Here is an 18,774-nt window from a genome sequence, read left to right as displayed (position 1 = left end):
TTATTAGCATTTGGGTATGGCCATATAGGTTCGCCGGTCTTTTATAGAGGAAGAGACGTAGTGCCTCCTTTCCTTGTTCATGGTTAATGCTGGTATAAAGGGAGGTGACATCTAGTGTAACTAAAATCATCCCTGGTTCCCATGTTATATCCATGAGTATGCTGAGAATATGTTTCGTATCCTTAATATAGGAAGGTAAGTTTCCTACATAAGGCTGTAAAAAAATATCAACATATTCCGACAGTCTCTCAGATGGACCATCGATGCCTGAAACAATAGGCCTGCCAGGAGGGGAAGTGAGACTCTTATGTACTTTAGGTAGTATATATATACAAGGGTTCCTGGGTCTGTGAATACGAAGGTACATATACTCATCTTCTTTTAAAAGTGATTGAGTAAAACAGTCATGTAGAAATTTATTGATTTTATTCGTAAGTGCGGGGATAGGGTCTGATATCATCTTTTCATAACAAGTCACATCCCCTAGTTGCCTATAAATCTCCTGATCATAATCTGAGGTGTTCATTACTACAATATTTCCCCCCTTGTCTGCCTCTCTTATGGTAATCTCCCCATTGGTACGCAATAGTCTTAAGTTTGTCATTTCCTTTTGGGTGAGGTTCTGATGCCAAATATAATGGCGACTGTCATTCTTTGATTCTAGTTTATTAAAATCACGCCAGACCACTCTGAAAAAGGTTTCTATACAGTTATCCCTATTCAGGGTTGGTGTCCACATTGATTTGCTTTTTAAACCACTAGGCAGTGAGTCAGATGGGATATCTAGATCCGATAAAATTCGAGTTATAGTGGTAGGATCCTGTTCGCAGTCCGCTGTAGACAATAGAGTGGCCGTGTCTTGAATATCCTTAATGGACAACTGTTGGTCTTCATTGAGACCATCCAGGGAGATGATGTTGTCCCTGTTATCAGAATGATTCGCAAAATATTTTTTCAGTTTTAGACGTCTAATAAATTTGAAAAAATCAATTTTCGTATTCTGAAAGTCTCCAAATTCTCCTGGACAGAACCCTAGTCCCTTGCCAAGAAGTGTAAGGTCATGAGAAGTAAGCTCCAAGTTGGAGAGGTTAATTACATTGATAGAACCAATATCAGAATTGGCTATTTCCCCCTGTTCCATGATCTTGTCTGCATTCCTTGTCTTGTATTTGCGTGTTCCTCCTCTGCCACCCCGCCTGATTTTCCTGGGTCTATCTTGCGTCGGCCTAGTTCCCATTGTCCCTGCCTTATCCTCTGGACCTCTGCTAAAAAAGAGGGTTGTGCTGACCTGTCCTGTCTAGAAGTGTTGGAAATAGCACTTAAATCACTGTTGCTGGTAGAAGCACTATTTAGTGAGGATGAGGAGCCTAAATCAGAACCTAATGGGGACGCACTTCTTTTGGATAAATGATCATATTTATGGGAGAATGTAAAGATCCTACCATTTTTGTAATCCAACTCATCTCGCCTAAATTTGCGTGCCTTCCTTTGTGTAATCTCATTTTGATGCAGTTCCATAATTTCATTAAGAATTTTATAGTTCTTAGCCGTTGGTTCCTCCATGTTCATTTTGTTAATATCTGTTTCTAATTCAGCAATTTCTGTTTGTAATTTAGTGATTTTCCTCTCCGAGTTTTCTATCAGAATATTCATTAGTCTAAAAGAACTTGACACTATTTCTTGTTCCCAATTGTCCAATAAGTCTGGATCAAGATCATCAAAGGTAGGAAAAATATGTGATCTTAGACCTCTAGGTATCCTGTGAAGTTTTACATATTGTTTTAAGGTTGCCCCATCCCACCATTTAGACATCTCCTGTTTCTTCAATTTTTCTAATTTGAAAAATTTGTCACGGAGCCCCATTTTGGTGTGCTGGGCACCCGCTGTATAAGGTTTAGGTATAGTCCCTGTCTGCTCTAAACTACCAAAGATGTCTGCTGCTAGTTTATCACGGTCCATATTTACAATATAAAGTACAAACGAAGCAAAGCACTCCAATCAAAGAATAATCAAAACATACAATACAAAAGGCTGGAGCAGCACCCCTATGTTTAACATCAAAGAAAATTGAGAGCACATAGGAAGCAAGTCATAGGATATGGGCGCTCACAGTGAGTCAATATAATAGCATTAACATTCCAATTTTAACATGGTGCTCCTGGCAAGAGGATCTTCCTAACTCCTCTAATGTTTCCAGGGAAACTCACAATGACAAAACACAGCTGTCAGGGCACCCATGAATCTATAATTCCAAGTAAGTAATATATCAATATGTAATGTATAATGGCATTAATACCATGGAGAGTTTCAAGCTCAATTTATTGTTCAACAAAAAAGTTCATCATAGTAACCACAGAATTGTCCTTTGACATCCATGTTCATGTAGTAAACACAGTATTGAAGTCAGTATCCATGTAGCACATACAGCCACAGCCAACACGTGTTTCGTCCTATGAGAACAGTACTCTCACGGACTTCATCAGGGCTGAAATAAAATGAGAACAGTCACTAATTCATAACATGTGTACAGAACCGTCAAGAGCAGACCATAAAGTATATCTTATTGTGACAATTTGTGAGATCCTAAAACGAAAACATGTAATTTGTGACTTCTTGTGATCATTCATCTGGTGGGAACTAACATATAGTCCCATCACCACAATAAAATTATTAAAATTATCACAAAATATGATAACATTGCCTATAAAGTTAAAGCACAAAATGGGAATATATATATGAATAACCCATGTGTACAAAGTTTGATCACAATATGAGTGTGCATGTTTCCAAAGTCCAAAGAAAAGTCACCCCAGACACCCAGTCAACACCAAAGTGCGCAATGTAATAATAGCTTGCCCAGTGTAAGATAACAGAAACACCACCAGAGCCCTTCATAATAAACAGTGAAAAACCCATAAATCGAAACATACCTTAACTCAAATTATATCTACATGTATAACCAGTATCATTAAGAACCGTCCAGAGTCTGTGGAAAATAATCATAGATCCACTATATAATCCACTAAGTCTCCTACATGTCTAAATAGAAAAACGTCCCCAAATAAGGGTACAAGCAAATGTGACCAAAAGGTCCCAGACTGACCTGAGTAAAATATATATAATATCCAACATTAGGATGCAAATGAAGTATTCAAGAACCGTTTCCTAAGTATGCAGAGTGAAGAAAGAAATCGGAAAGAAAAATTATTATATGCTGCAATTGAGGCATGCTAAATATAAATCAACACGATTAGGAAATATCCCCAAAAGTAATAATGAGACATCAAGTCACCAGGTCCCCAATAACCAAATTCAGTATCTCACCTATCGTATACGTAAGTAGCCATCATCAAGAAAGGCAACGACCGCGGTCGAAATCCCCCCGCGGCGTCCTCTGTATCGGTACATTAATCTCGAACGTCGAACTAACGGAGGAGGATAGAAATTTAAAACCTCCGCGCGTTGGTAGTGAAGTAATAGAAAATGGACTAACCCATGAGTATGGGCGCCATCTTAGAAAAGGAGAGAAGGACCAGCCTTCAACAGGACACGAGAGGAAAAGAAGGACTATCTCCCGTAATGGGCGTCATTTTGGAACTGCATATACCCCGAGCTTGATGTATGTTAATAATCGATATATACAACAAAAACATAACGAATAAATAAGTATCCTCCCAAATTCTTATTAGCCTAAGTCATGCAATAAAGCAAAAATTGTAAGGAATTCCTTAAATTGCATACCGCCACCATCCGTGTCAAGATAATGGCCTATGGGGAGAACTCCTTCCCCCAAGATATCTGGTTGTAACCATAATTGTTTATTGCCGCATCTAACAAGATATATGTAGGTGAAGTAGTAGTATCCCTCGCACAGCACAACCGAATAGATTAATACGAAAAACCCAGTGGTCTATACGTAAGTGTTTGGTGTAAAAGGAGAAAGGGGAAGAGTACACGTGACCGTCTCATGCCCCACTCATATTATGTATAGACAACACACTGTCAAGTATACCTAAAACATATAAATTACACCATGGTTTGGATTACAAACAAGCAAACCTGAGACAGTTAATGATGATCTACCATTGCATTACTATGTATTCCTGTTCTAACACAATATATGTATCTGATCTCTCCAAATGAGTATTTATGCATGCCGCAAATACAGAGTATATGTCCCTCTGAGTTGGGTACCAGTCAGTATAATCAATTCACATAGCATTTGACCCAGTGACTTGTATGTAGATGAGACACAATATAATCAAAAGACTACACTTGCAGTAGATTCATGAATAACATATGCTTAATGAACTTAGTAAGTCAGAATGAGAGGAGAGTAGATTGTAAAGATGATGCATAAATATCAGTAATTATTCTTATGTTCCCAAATAGTATTCCATTTCAAAGTTGGTATTGAGACCCTCCTCCACCGCTCTGAGTTTCAAAATCCAATAACATTCTTTTCTCCTGAGGGCTAGTTCCCTATTGCCACCTCTGGGGTCTCTATTTACCTGATCAAATCCAAAGAATTCAAAACCAACAATGTTTTTTTGTTTTGGACAGTGTCGCATATGGTTTACTATAGGGTATCTCTCGTCACCTTGTCTCAAAGCTCTGAAATGTTCACCCGCCCTAACTCTGAGTGGTCTGATAGTACTGCCTACATAGTATAGGCCACAATTTTCCCTCAGGAGAAAAGAATGTTATTGGATTTTGAAACTCAGAGCGGTGGAGGAGGGTCTCAATACCAACTTTGAAATGGAATACTATTTGGGAACATAAGAATAATTACTGATATTTATGCATCATCTTTACAATCTACTCTCCTCTCATTCTGACTTACTAAGTTCATTAAGCATATGTTATTCATGAATCTACTGCAAGTGTAGTCTTTTGATTATATTGTGTCTCATCTACATACAAGTCACTGGGTCAAATGCTATGTGAATTGATTATACTGACTGGTACCCAACTCAGAGGGACATATACTCTGTATTTGCGGCATGCATAAATACTCATTTGGAGAGATCAGATACATATATTGTGTTAGAACAGGAATACATAGTAATGCAATGGTAGATCATCATTAACTGTCTCAGGTTTGCTTGTTTGTAATCCAAACCATGGTGTAATTTATATGTTTTAGGTATACTTGACAGTGTGTTGTCTATACATAATATGAGTGGGGCATGAGACGGTCACGTGTACTCTTCCCCTTTCTCCTTTTACACCAAACACTTACGTATAGACCACTGGGTTTTTCGTATTAATCTATTCGGTTGTGCTGTGCGAGGGATACTACTACTTCACCTACATATATCTTGTTAGATGCGGCAATAAACAATTATGGTTACAACCAGATATCTTGGGGGAAGGAGTTCTCCCCATAGGCCATTATCTTGACACGGATGGTGGTGGTATGCAATTTAAGGAATTCCTTACAATTTTTGCTTTATTGCATGACTTAGGCTAATAAGAATTTGGGAGGATACTTATTTATTCGTTATGTTTTTGTTGTATATATCGATTATTAACATACATCAAGCTCGGGGTATATGCAGTTCCAAAATGACGCCCATTACGGGAGATAGTCCTTCTTTTCCTCTCGTGTCCTGTTGAAGGCTGGTCCTTCTCTCCTTTTCTAAGATGGCGCCCATACTCATGGGTTAGTCCATTTTCTATTACTTCACTACCAACGCGCGGAGGTTTTAAATTTCTATCCTCCTCCGTTAGTTCGACGTTCGAGATTAATGTACCAAGACAGAGGACGCCGCGGGGGGGATTTCGACCGCGGTCGTTGCCTTTCTTGATGATGGCTACTTACGTATACGATAGGTGAGATACTGAATTTGGTTATTGGGGACCTGGTGACTTGATGTCTCATTATTACTTTTGGGGATATTTCCTAATCGTGTTGATTTATATTTAGCATGCCTCAATTGCAGCATATAATAATTTTTCTTTCCGATTTCTTTCTTCACTCTGCATACTTAGGAAACGGTTCTTGAATACTTCATTTGCATCCTAATGTTGGATATTATATATATTTTACTCAGGTCAGTCTGGGACCTTTTGGTCACATTTGCTTGTACCCTTATTTGGGGACGTTTTTCTATTTAGACATGTAGGAGACTTAGTGGATTATATAGTGGATCTATGATTATTTTCCACAGACTCTGGACGGTTCTTAATGATACTGGTTATACATGTAGATATAATTTGAGTTAAGGTATGTTTCGATTTATGGGTTTTTCACTGTTTATTATGAAGGGCTCTGGTGGTGTTTCTATTATCTTACACTGGGCAAGCTATTATTACATTGCGCACTTTGGTGTTGACTGGGTGTCTGGGGTGACTTTTCTTTAGACTTTGGAAACATGCACACTCATATTGTGATCAAACTTTGTACACATGGGTTATTCATATATATATTCCCATTTGTGCTTTAACTTTATAGGCAATGTTATCATATTTTGTGATAATTTTAATAATTTTATTGTGGTGATGGGACTATATGTTAGTTCCCACCAGATGAATGATCACAAGAAGTCACAAATTACATGTTTTCGTTTTAGGATCTCACAAATTGTCACGATAAGATATACTTTATGGTCTGCTCTTGACGGTTCTGTACACATGTTATGAATTAGTGACTGTTCTCATTTTATTTCAGCCCTGATGAAGTCCGTGAGAGTACTGTTCTCATAGGACGAAACACGTGTTGGCTGTGGCTGTATGTGCTACATGGATACTGACTTCAATACTGTGTTTACTACATGAACATGGATGTCAAAGGACAATTCTGTGGTTACTATGATGAACTTTTTTGTTGAACAATAAATTGAGCTTGAAACTCTCCATGGTATTAATGCCATTATACATTACATATTGATATATTACTTACTTGGAATTATAGATTCATGGGTGCCCTGACAGCTGTGTTTTGTCATTGTGAGTTTCCCTGGAAACATTAGAGGAGTTAGGAAGATCCTCTTGCCAGGAGCACCATGTTAAAATTGGAATGTTAATGCTATTATATTGACTCACTGTGAGCGCCCATATCCTATGACTTGCTTCCTATGTGCTCTCAATTTTCTTTGATGTTAAACATAGGGGTGCTGCTCCAGCCTTTTGTATTGTATGTTTTAATTATTCTTTGATTGGAGTGCTTTGCTTCGTTTGTACTTTATATTGTAAATATGGACCGTGATAAACTAGCAGCAGACATCTTTGGTAGTTTAGAGCAGACAGGGACTATACCTAAACCTTATACAGCGGGTGCCCAGCACACCAAAATGGGGCTCCGTGACAAATTTTTCAAATTAGAAAAATTGAAGAAACAGGAGATGTCTAAATGGTGGGATGGGGCAACCTTAAAACAATATGTAAAACTTCACAGGATACCTAGAGGTCTAAGATCACATATTTTTCCTACCTTTGATGATCTTGATCCAGACTTATTGGACAATTGGGAACAAGAAATAGTGTCAAGTTCTTTTAGACTAATGAATATTCTGATAGAAAACTCGGAGAGGAAAATCACTAAATTACAAACAGAAATTGCTGAATTAGAAACAGATATTAACAAAATGAACATGGAGGAACCAACGGCTAAGAACTATAAAATTCTTAATGAAATTATGGAACTGCATCAAAATGAGATTACACAAAGGATGGCACGCAAACTTAGGCGAGATGAGTTGGATTACAAAAATGGTAGGATCTTTACATTCTCCCATAAATATGATCATTTATCCAAAAGAAGTGCGTCCCCATTAGGTTCTGATTTAGGCTCCTCATCCTCACTAAATAGTGCTTCTACCAGCAACAGTGATTTAAGTGCTATTTCCAACACTTCTAGACAGGACAGGTCAGCACAACCCTCTTTTTTAGCAGAGGTCCAGAGGATAAGGCAGGGACAATGGGAACTAGGCCGACGCAAGATAGACCCAGGAAAATCAGGCGGGTGGCAGAGGAGGAACACGCAAATACAAGACAAGGAATGCAGACAAGATCATGGAACAGGGGGAAATAGCCAATTCTGATATTGGTTCTATCAATGTAATTAACCTCTCCAACTTGGAGCTTACTTCTCATGACCTTACACTTCTTGGCAAGGGACTAGGGTTCTGTCCAGGAGAATTTGGAGACTTTCAGAATACGAAAATTGATTTTTTCAAATTTATTAGACGTCTAAAACTGAAAAAATATTTTGCGAATCATTCTGATAACAGGGACAACATCATCTCCCTGGATGGTCTCAATGAAGACCAACAGTTGTCCATTAAGGATATTCAAGACACGGCCACTCTATTGTCTATAGCGGACTGCGAACAGGATCCTACCACTATAACTCGAATTTTATCGGATCTAGATATCCCATCTGACTCACTGCCTAGTGGTTTAAAAAGCAAATCAATGTGGACACCAACCCTGAATAGGGATAACTGTATAGAAACCTTTTTCAGAGTGGTCTGGCGTGATTTTAATAAACTAGAATCAAAGAATGACAGTCGCCATTATATTTGGCATCAGAACCTCACCCAAAAGGAAATGACAAACTTAAGACTATTGCGTACCAATGGGGAGATTACCATAAGAGAGGCAGACAAGGGGGGAAATATTGTAGTAATGAACACCTCAGATTATGATCAGGAGATTTATAGGCAACTAGGGGATGTGACTTGTTATGAAAAGATGATATCAGACCCTATCCCCGCACTTACGAATAAAATCAATAAATTTCTACATGACTGTTTTACTCAATCACTTTTAAAAGAAGATGAGTATATGTACCTTCGTATTCACAGACCCAGGAACCCTTGTATATATATACTACCTAAAGTACATAAGAGTCTCACTTCCCCTCCTGGCAGGCCTATTGTTTCAGGCATCGATGGTCCATCTGAGAGACTGTCGGAATATGTTGATATTTTTTTACAGCCTTATGTAGGAAACTTACCTTCCTATATTAAGGATACGAAACATATTCTCAGCATACTCATGGATATAACATGGGAACCAGGGATGATTTTAGTTACACTAGATGTCACCTCCCTTTATACCAGCATTAACCATGAACAAGGAAAGGAGGCACTACGTCTCTTCCTCTATAAAAGACCGGCGAACCTATATGGCCATACCCAAATGCTAATAAAAATGGTAGATCTGATCTTAAACAATAATGTATTTTTATTTAAAAGTGATTGGTATCGCCAAAAGCAAGGTGTAGCTATGGGATCCAAATTCTCACCGGCCTATGCGAATCTCTTTATGGGAATGTTTGAGCAAAATATGATCTGGAGTAAAGAGGGTAGTAAATGGATCTCTGATATACTCTATTGGGGCAGATATATCGATGATTGTTTGATGATCTGGACTGGCGACTCACAAGAACTTGACAACTTCATTAACTATTTAAATAATAATGAGTATAATATTCACTTTACTTCTGAACGAAGTGTGACTAACATTGCCTTTCTTGACGTGGAACTTCTGATTTGCAACAACAAAATAGAAAGTCGTCTTTACAGAAAGAGTACTTCCTGTAACTCTATCCTACACGCAAAGAGCGCACATCCAGTTCATCAAATTAATGCGATACCGTATGGTGAGATGGTTAGGGCGAGGCGCAATTGTAGTCTTGAGGAAGATTTTGGCCTATGTATACAAGATATGAGCATGAGATTCAAAGCACGGGGATACTCCACTAAGGTGATAGACAAAGCTCGGATTAGGGCTTTACGTCTGTCCAGATCAGACACACTGGGTCAAAAATTGAGAACTAAGGATAATGGTATCCGCTGTATTGTGAATTTCACAAAAACGGCTACTTTATTACGTAAATGTATGAACAGACATTGGTCTATTCTAACAGCAGATCCTACTCTGAAAAAAGTGATCCCGGCTACCCCACTGTTTACGTATAGAAGAGGCAGAACCCTTAAAAATTTGCTATGTTCTAATTTTCGCTGTAAACCAACTCAGACTAACTGGCTTACCAGCCGTGGAAAGGGTTTCTTTAAGTGTGGACATTGTGGAATGTGTAGATGGGCCAAGTCAGGCATCTCCACATTCACCAGCTGTACTGGGACGCCATACAACATTAATCACAATATTACATGTGATAGTAATTTTGTCATCTACATGATTATGTGCAATTGTGGCCTATACTATGTAGGCAGTACTATCAGACCACTCAGAGTTAGGGCGGGTGAACATTTCAGAGCTTTGAGACAAGGTGACGAGAGATACCCTATAGTAAACCATATGCGACACTGTCCAAAACAAAAAAACATTGTTGGTTTTGAATTCTTTGGATTTGATCAGGTAAATAGAGACCCCAGAGGTGGCAATAGGGAACTAGCCCTCAGGAGAAAAGAATGTTATTGGATTTTGAAACTCAGAGCGGTGGAGGAGGGTCTCAATACCAACTTTGAAATGGAATACTATTTGGGAACATAAGAATAATTACTGATATTTATGCATCATCTTTACAATCTACTCTCCTCTCATTCTGACTTACTAAGTTCATTAAGCATATGTTATTCATGAATCTACTGCAAGTGTAGTCTTTTGATTATATTGTGTCTCATCTACATACAAGTCACTGGGTCAAATGCTATGTGAATTGATTATACTGACTGGTACCCAACTCAGAGGGACATATACTCTGTATTTGCGGCATGCATAAATACTCATTTGGAGAGATCAGATACATATATTGTGTTAGAACAGGAATACATAGTAATGCAATGGTAGATCATCATTAACTGTCTCAGGTTTGCTTGTTTGTAATCCAAACCATGGTGTAATTTATATGTTTTAGGTATACTTGACAGTGTGTTGTCTATACATAATATGAGTGGGGCATGAGACGGTCACGTGTACTCTTCCCCTTTCTCCTTTTACACCAAACACTTACGTATAGACCACTGGGTTTTTCGTATTAATCTATTCGGTTGTGCTGTGCGAGGGATACTACTACTTCACCTACATATATCTTGTTAGATGCGGCAATAAACAATTATGGTTACAACCAGATATCTTGGGGGAAGGAGTTCTCCCCATAGGCCATTATCTTGACACGGATGGTTGCGGTATGCAATTTAAGGAATTCCTTACAATTTTTGCTTTATTGCATGACTTAGGCTAATAAGAATTTGGGAGGATACTTATTTATTCGTTATGTTTTTGTTGTATATATCGATTATTAACATACATCAAGCTCGGGGTATATGCAGTTCCAAAATGACGCCCATTACGGGAGATAGTCCTTCTTTTCCTCTCGTGTCCTGTTGAAGGCTGGTCCTTCTCTCCTTTTCTAAGATGGCGCCCATACTCATGGGTTAGTCCATTTTCTATTACTTCACTACCAACGCGCGGAGGTTTTAAATTTCTATCCTCCTCCGTTAGTTCGACGTTCGAGATTAATGTACCGATACAGAGGACGCCGCGGGGGGATTTCGACCGCGGTCGTTGCCTTTCTTGATGATGGCTACTTACGTATACGATAGGTGAGATACTGAATTTGGTTATTGGGGACCTGGTGACTTGATGTCTCATTATTACTTTTGGGGATATTTCCTAATCGTGTTGATTTATATTTAGCATGCCTCAATTGCAGCATATAATAATTTTTCTTTCCGATTTCTTTCTTCACTCTGCATACTTAGGAAACGGTTCTTGAATACTTCATTTGCATCCTAATGTTGGATATTATATATATTTTACTCAGGTCAGTCTGGGACCTTTTGGTCACATTTGCTTGTACCCTTATTTGGGGACGTTTTTCTATTTAGACATGTAGGAGACTTAGTGGATTATATAGTGGATCTATGATTATTTTCCACAGACTCTGGACGGTTCTTAATGATACTGGTTATACATGTAGATATAATTTGAGTTAAGGTATGTTTCGATTTATGGGTTTTTCACTGTTTATTATGAAGGGCTCTGGTGGTGTTTCTGTTATCTTACACTGGGCAAGCTATTATTACATTGCGCACTTTGGTGTTGACTGGGTGTCTGGGGTGACTTTTCTTTGGACTTTGGAAACATGCACACTCATATTGTGATCAAACTTTGTACACATGGGTTATTCATATATATATTCCCATTTTGTGCTTTAACTTTATAGGCAATGTTATCATATTTTGTGATAATTTTAATAATTTTATTGTGGTGATGGGACTATATGTTAGTTCCCACCAGATGAATGATCACAAGAAGTCACAAATTACATGTTTTCGTTTTAGGATCTCACAAATTGTCACGATAAGATATACTTTATGGTCTGCTCTTGACGGTTCTGTACACATGTTATGAATTAGTGACTGTTCTCATTTTATTTCAGCCCTGATGAAGTCCGTGAGAGTACTGTTCTCATAGGACGAAACACGTGTTGGCTGTGGCTGTATGTGCTACATGGATACTGACTTCAATACTGTGTTTACTACATGAACATGGATGTCAAAGGACAATTCTGTGGTTACTATGATGAACTTTTTTGTTGAACAATAAATTGAGCTTGAAACTCTCCATGGTATTAATGCCATTATACATTACATATTGATATATTACTTACTTGGAATTATAGATTCATGGGTGCCCTGACAGCTGTGTTTTGTCATTGTGAGTTTCCCTGGAAACATTAGAGGAGTTAGGAAGATCCTCTTGCCAGGAGCACCATGTTAAAATTGGAATGTTAATGCTATTATATTGACTCACTGTGAGCGCCCATATCCTATGACTTGCTTCCTATGTGCTCTCAATTTTCTTTGATGTTAAACATAGGGGTGCTGCTCCAGCCTTTTGTATTGTATGTTTTGATTATTCTTTGATTGGAGTGCTTTGCTTCGTTTGTACTTTATATTGTAAATATGGACCGTGATAAACTAGCAGCAGACATCTTTGGTAGTTTAGAGCAGACAGGGACTATACCTAAACCTTATACAGCGGGTGCCCAGCACACCAAAATGGGGCTCCGTGACAAATTTTTCAAATTAGAAAAATTGAAGAAACAGGAGATGTCTAAATGGTGGGATGGGGCAACCTTAAAACAATATGTAAAACTTCACAGGATACCTAGAGGTCTAAGATCACATATTTTTCCTACCTTTGATGATCTTGATCCAGACTTATTGGACAATTGGGAACAAGAAATAGTGTCAAGTTCTTTTAGACTAATGAATATTCTGATAGAAAACTCGGAGAGGAAAATCACTAAATTACAAACAGAAATTGCTGAATTAGAAACAGATATTAACAAAATGAACATGGAGGAACCAACGGCTAAGAACTATAAAATTCTTAATGAAATTATGGAACTGCATCAAAATGAGATTACACAAAGGATGGCACGCAAACTTAGGCGAGATGAGTTGGATTACAAAAATGGTAGGATCTTTACATTCTCCCATAAATATGATCATTTATCCAAAAGAAGTGCGTCCCCATTAGGTTCTGATTTAGGCTCCTCATCCTCACTAAATAGTGCTTCTACCAGCAACAGTGATTTAAGTGCTATTTCCAACACTTCTAGACAGGACAGGTCAGCACAACCCTCTTTTTTAGCAGAGGTCCAGAGGATAAGGCAGGGACAATGGGAACTAGGCCGACGCAAGATAGACCCAGGAAAATCAGGCGGGTGGCAGAGGAGGAACACGCAAATACAAGACAAGGAATGCAGACAAGATCATGGAACAGGGGGAAATAGCCAATTCTGATATTGGTTCTATCAATGTAATTAACCTCTCCAACTTGGAGCTTACTTCTCATGACCTTACACTTCTTGGCAAGGGACTAGGGTTCTGTCCAGGAGAATTTGGAGACTTTCAGAATACGAAAATTGATTTTTTCAAATTTATTAGACGTCTAAAACTGAAAAAATATTTTGCGAATCATTCTGATAACAGGGACAACATCATCTCCCTGGATGGTCTCAATGAAGACCAACAGTTGTCCATTAAGGATATTCAAGACACGGCCACTCTATTGTCTATAGCGGACTGCGAACAGGATCCTACCACTATAACTCGAATTTTATCGGATCTAGATATCCCATCTGACTCACTGCCTAGTGGTTTAAAAAGCAAATCAATGTGGACACCAACCCTGAATAGGGATAACTGTATAGAAACCTTTTTCAGAGTGGTCTGGCGTGATTTTAATAAACTAGAATCAAAGAATGACAGTCGCCATTATATTTGGCATCAGAACCTCACCCAAAAGGAAATGACAAACTTAAGACTATTGCGTACCAATGGGGAGATTACCATAAGAGAGGCAGACAAGGGGGGAAATATTGTAGTAATGAACACCTCAGATTATGATCAGGAGATTTATAGGCAACTAGGGGATGTGACTTGTTATGAAAAGATGATATCAGACCCTATCCCCGCACTTACGAATAAAATCAATAAATTTCTACATGACTGTTTTACTCAATCACTTTTAAAAGAAGATGAGTATATGTACCTTCGTATTCACAGACCCAGGAACCCTTGTATATATATACTACCTAAAGTACATAAGAGTCTCACTTCCCCTCCTGGCAGGCCTATTGTTTCAGGCATCGATGGTCCATCTGAGAGACTGTCGGAATATGTTGATATTTTTTTACAGCCTTATGTAGGAAACTTACCTTCCTATATTAAGGATACGAAACATATTCTCAGCATACTCATGGATATAACATGGGAACCAGGGATGATTTTAGTTACACTAGATGTCACCTCCCTTTATACCAGCATTAACCATGAACAAGGAAAGGAGGCACTACGTCTCTTCCTCTATAAAAGACCGGCGAACCTATATGGCCATACCCAAATGCTAATAAAAATGGTAGATCTGATCTTAAACAATAATGTATTTTTATTTAAAAGTGATTGGTATCGCCAAAAGCAAGGTGTAGCTATGGGATCCAAATTCTCACCGGCCTATGCGAATCTCTTTATGGGAATGTTTGAGCAAAATATGATCTGGAGTAAAGAGGGTAGTAAATGGATCTCTGATATACTCTATTGGGGCAGATATATCGATGATTGTTTGATGATCTGGACTGGCGACTCACAAGAACTTGACAACTTCATTAACTATTTAAATAATAATGAGTATAATATTCACTTTACTTCTGAACGAAGTGTGACTAACATTGCCTTTCTTGACGTGGAACTTCTGATTTGCAACAACAAAATAGAAAGTCGTCTTTACAGAAAGAGTACTTCCTGTAACTCTATCCTACACGCAAAGAGCGCACATCCAGTTCATCAAATTAATGCGATACCGTATGGTGAGATGGTTAGGGCGAGGCGCAATTGTAGTCTTGAGGAAGATTTTGGCCTATGTATACAAGATATGAGCATGAGATTCAAAGCACGGGGATACTCCACTAAGGTGATAGACAAAGCTCGGATTAGGGCTTTACGTCTGTCCAGATCAGACACACTGGGTCAAAAATTGAGAACTAAGGATAATGGTATCCGCTGTATTGTGAATTTCACAAAAACGGCTACTTTATTACGTAAATGTATGAACAGACATTGGTCTATTCTAACAGCAGATCCTACTCTGAAAAAAGTGATCCCGGCTACCCCACTGTTTACGTATAGAAGAGGCAGAACCCTTAAAAATTTGCTATGTTCTAATTTTCGCTGTAAACCAACTCAGACTAACTGGCTTACCAGCCGTGGAAAGGGTTTCTTTAAGTGTGGACATTGTGGAATGTGTAGATGGGCCAAGTCAGGCATCTCCACATTCACCAGCTGTACTGGGACGCCATACAACATTAATCACAATATTACATGTGATAGTAATTTTGTCATCTACATGATTATGTGCAATTGTGGCCTATACTATGTAGGCAGTACTATCAGACCACTCAGAGTTAGGGCGGGTGAACATTTCAGAGCTTTGAGACAAGGTGACGAGAGATACCCTATAGTAAACCATATGCGACACTGTCCAAAACAAAAAAACATTGTTGGTTTTGAATTCTTTGGATTTGATCAGGTAAATAGAGACCCCAGAGGTGGCAATAGGGAACTAGCCCTCAGGAGAAAAGAATGTTATTGGATTTTGAAACTCAGAGCGGTGGAGGAGGGTCTCAATACCAACTTTGAAATGGAATACTATTTGGGAACATAAGAATAATTACTGATATTTATGCATCATCTTTACAATCTACTCTCCTCTCATTCTGACTTACTAAGTTCATTAAGCATATGTTATTCATGAATCTACTGCAAGTGTAGTCTTTTGATTATATTGTGTCTCATCTACATACAAGTCACTGGGTCAAATGCTATGGGAATTGATTATACTGACTGGTACCCAACTCAGAGGGACATATACTCTGTATTTGCGGCATGCATAAATACTCATTTGGAGAGATCAGATACATATATTGTGTTAGAACAGGAATACATAGTAATGCAATGGTAGATCATCATTAACTGTCTCAGGTTTGCTTGTTTGTAATCCAAACCATGGTGTAATTTATATGTTTTAGGTATACTTGACAGTGTGTTGTCTATACATAATATGAGTGGGGCATGAGACGGTCACGTGTACTCTTCCCCTTTCTCCTTTTACACCAAACACTTACGTATAGACCACTGGGTTTTTCGTATTAATCTATTCGGTTGTGCTGTGCGAGGGATACTACTACTTCACCTACATATATCTTGTTAGATGCGGCAATAAACAATTATGGTTACAACCAGATATCTTGGGGGAAGGAGTTCTCCCCATAGGCCATTATCTTGACACGGATGGTTGCGGTATGCAATTTAAGGAATTCCTTACAATTTTTGCTTTATTGCATGACTTAGGCTAATAAGAATTTGGGAGGATACTTATTTATTCGTTATGTTTTTGTTGTATATATCGATTATTAACATACATCAAGCTCGGGGTATATGCAGTTCCAAAATGACGCCCATTACGGGAGATAGTCCTTCTTTTCCTCTCGTGTCCTGTTGAAGGCTGGTCCTTCTCTCCTTTTCTAAGATGGCGCCCATACTCATGGGTTAGTCCATTTTCTATTACTTCACTACCAACGCGCGGAGGTTTTAAATTTCTATCCTCCTCCGTTAGTTCGACGTTCGAGATTAATGTACCGATACAGAGGACGCCGCGGGGGGATTTCGACCGCGGTCGTTGCCTTTCTTGATGATGGCTACTTACGTATACGATAGGTGAGATACTGAATTTGGTTATTGGGGACCTGGTGACTTGATGTCTCATTATTACTTTTGGGGATATTTCCTAATCGTGTTGATTTATATTTAGCATGCCTCAATTGCAGCATATAATAATTTTTCTTTCCGATTTCTTTCTTCACTCTGCATACTTAGGAAACGGTTCTTGAATACTTCATTTGCATCCTAATGTTGGATATTATATATATTTTACTCAGGTCAGTCTGGGACCTTTTGGTCACATTTGCTTGTACCCTTATTTGGGGACGTTTTTCTATTTAGACATGTAGGAGACTTAGTGGATTATATAGTGGATCTATGATTATTTTCCACAGACTCTGGACGGTTCTTAATGATACTGGTTATACATGTAGATATAATTTGAGTTAAGGTATGTTTCGATTTATGGGTTTTTCACTGTTTATTATGAAGGGCTCTGGTGGTGTTTCTGTTATCTTACACTGGGCAAGCTATTATTACATTGCGCACTTTGGTGTTGACTGGGTGTCTGGGGTGACTTTTCTTTGGACTTTGGAAACATGCACACTCATATTGTGATCAAACTTTGTACACATGGGTTATTCATATATATATTCCCATTTTGTGCTTTAACTTTATAGGCAATGTTATCATATTTTGTGATAATTTTAATAATTTTATTGTGGTGATGGGACTATATGTTAGTTCCCACCAGATGAATGATCACAAGAAGTCACAAATTACATGTTTTCGTTTTAGGATCTCACAAATTGTCACGATAAGATATACTTTATGGTCTGCTCTTGACGGTTCTGTACACATGTTATGAATTAGTGACTGTTCTCATTTTATTTCAGCCCTGATGAAGTCCGTGAGAGTACTGTTCTCATAGGACGAAACACGTGTTGGCTGTGGCTGTATGTGCTACATGGATACTGACTTCAATACTGTGTTTACTACATGAACATGGATGTCAAAGGACAATTCTGTGGTTACTATGATGAACTTTTTTGTTGAACAATAAATTGAGCTTGAAACTCTCCATGGTATTAATGCCATTATACATTACATATTGATATATTACTTACTTGGAATTATAGATTCATGGGTGCCCTGACAGCTGTGTTTTGGAAACACGTTATTGGTTTGGGAAGTATATTTGAGGTGCTCACCTGGACCCTCTTCTCTACCACCTTCAGTGGCTCCTTCTATTACATCTGTGCTTGTGGGGAGACTTATATTCTTTATCTGCTCTGCCAGGCAGTGGTGCTAGAACAATTTGCAGAGTGGAGGTGCTGCCATAAATGTCCATCACTAAAGTTTTAGGGATTGTGGAACAATTCACGTGTCAGACCAAGAACAAATATAGCAAATGAAACATGCCCATTCTGTAGTAGAGTGGTGAAGGTGTGGTATGTAGCCAGTGAGGCCCTGGAGTGCACTGTCACGAATATATTGCTGAGCATGGAGTAGTTGCACACTGTCATTACAGACATCAAATTTTCCATTGAAATGGACACAAAATGCACATTGACATAAAGTTTTACTAATAAAACTATGTACTGCAAATGTACTGTATTCCAACGATCATCCA

General features: G+C 38.4%; 1 protein-coding gene across 1 annotated transcript in view; it reads left to right on the top strand.

Annotated features, from left to right (window-relative positions):
- Nucleotides 1-18,774, top strand: part of CERKL (CERK like autophagy regulator) — a 421,375-nt gene that overhangs the window by 40,687 nt on the left and 361,914 nt on the right. The gene's annotated exons all lie outside the window — the stretch shown is intronic.

Source organism: Pleurodeles waltl, chromosome 3_1 (assembly GCF_031143425.1).
Source record: "Pleurodeles waltl isolate 20211129_DDA chromosome 3_1, aPleWal1.hap1.20221129, whole genome shotgun sequence".
NCBI classification, from domain to species: Eukaryota; Metazoa; Chordata; class Amphibia; order Caudata; family Salamandridae; genus Pleurodeles; species Pleurodeles waltl.
The sequence above is the reverse complement of the archived record's forward strand: the minus strand, read 5'-3'. Positions and strand labels throughout refer to the sequence as shown.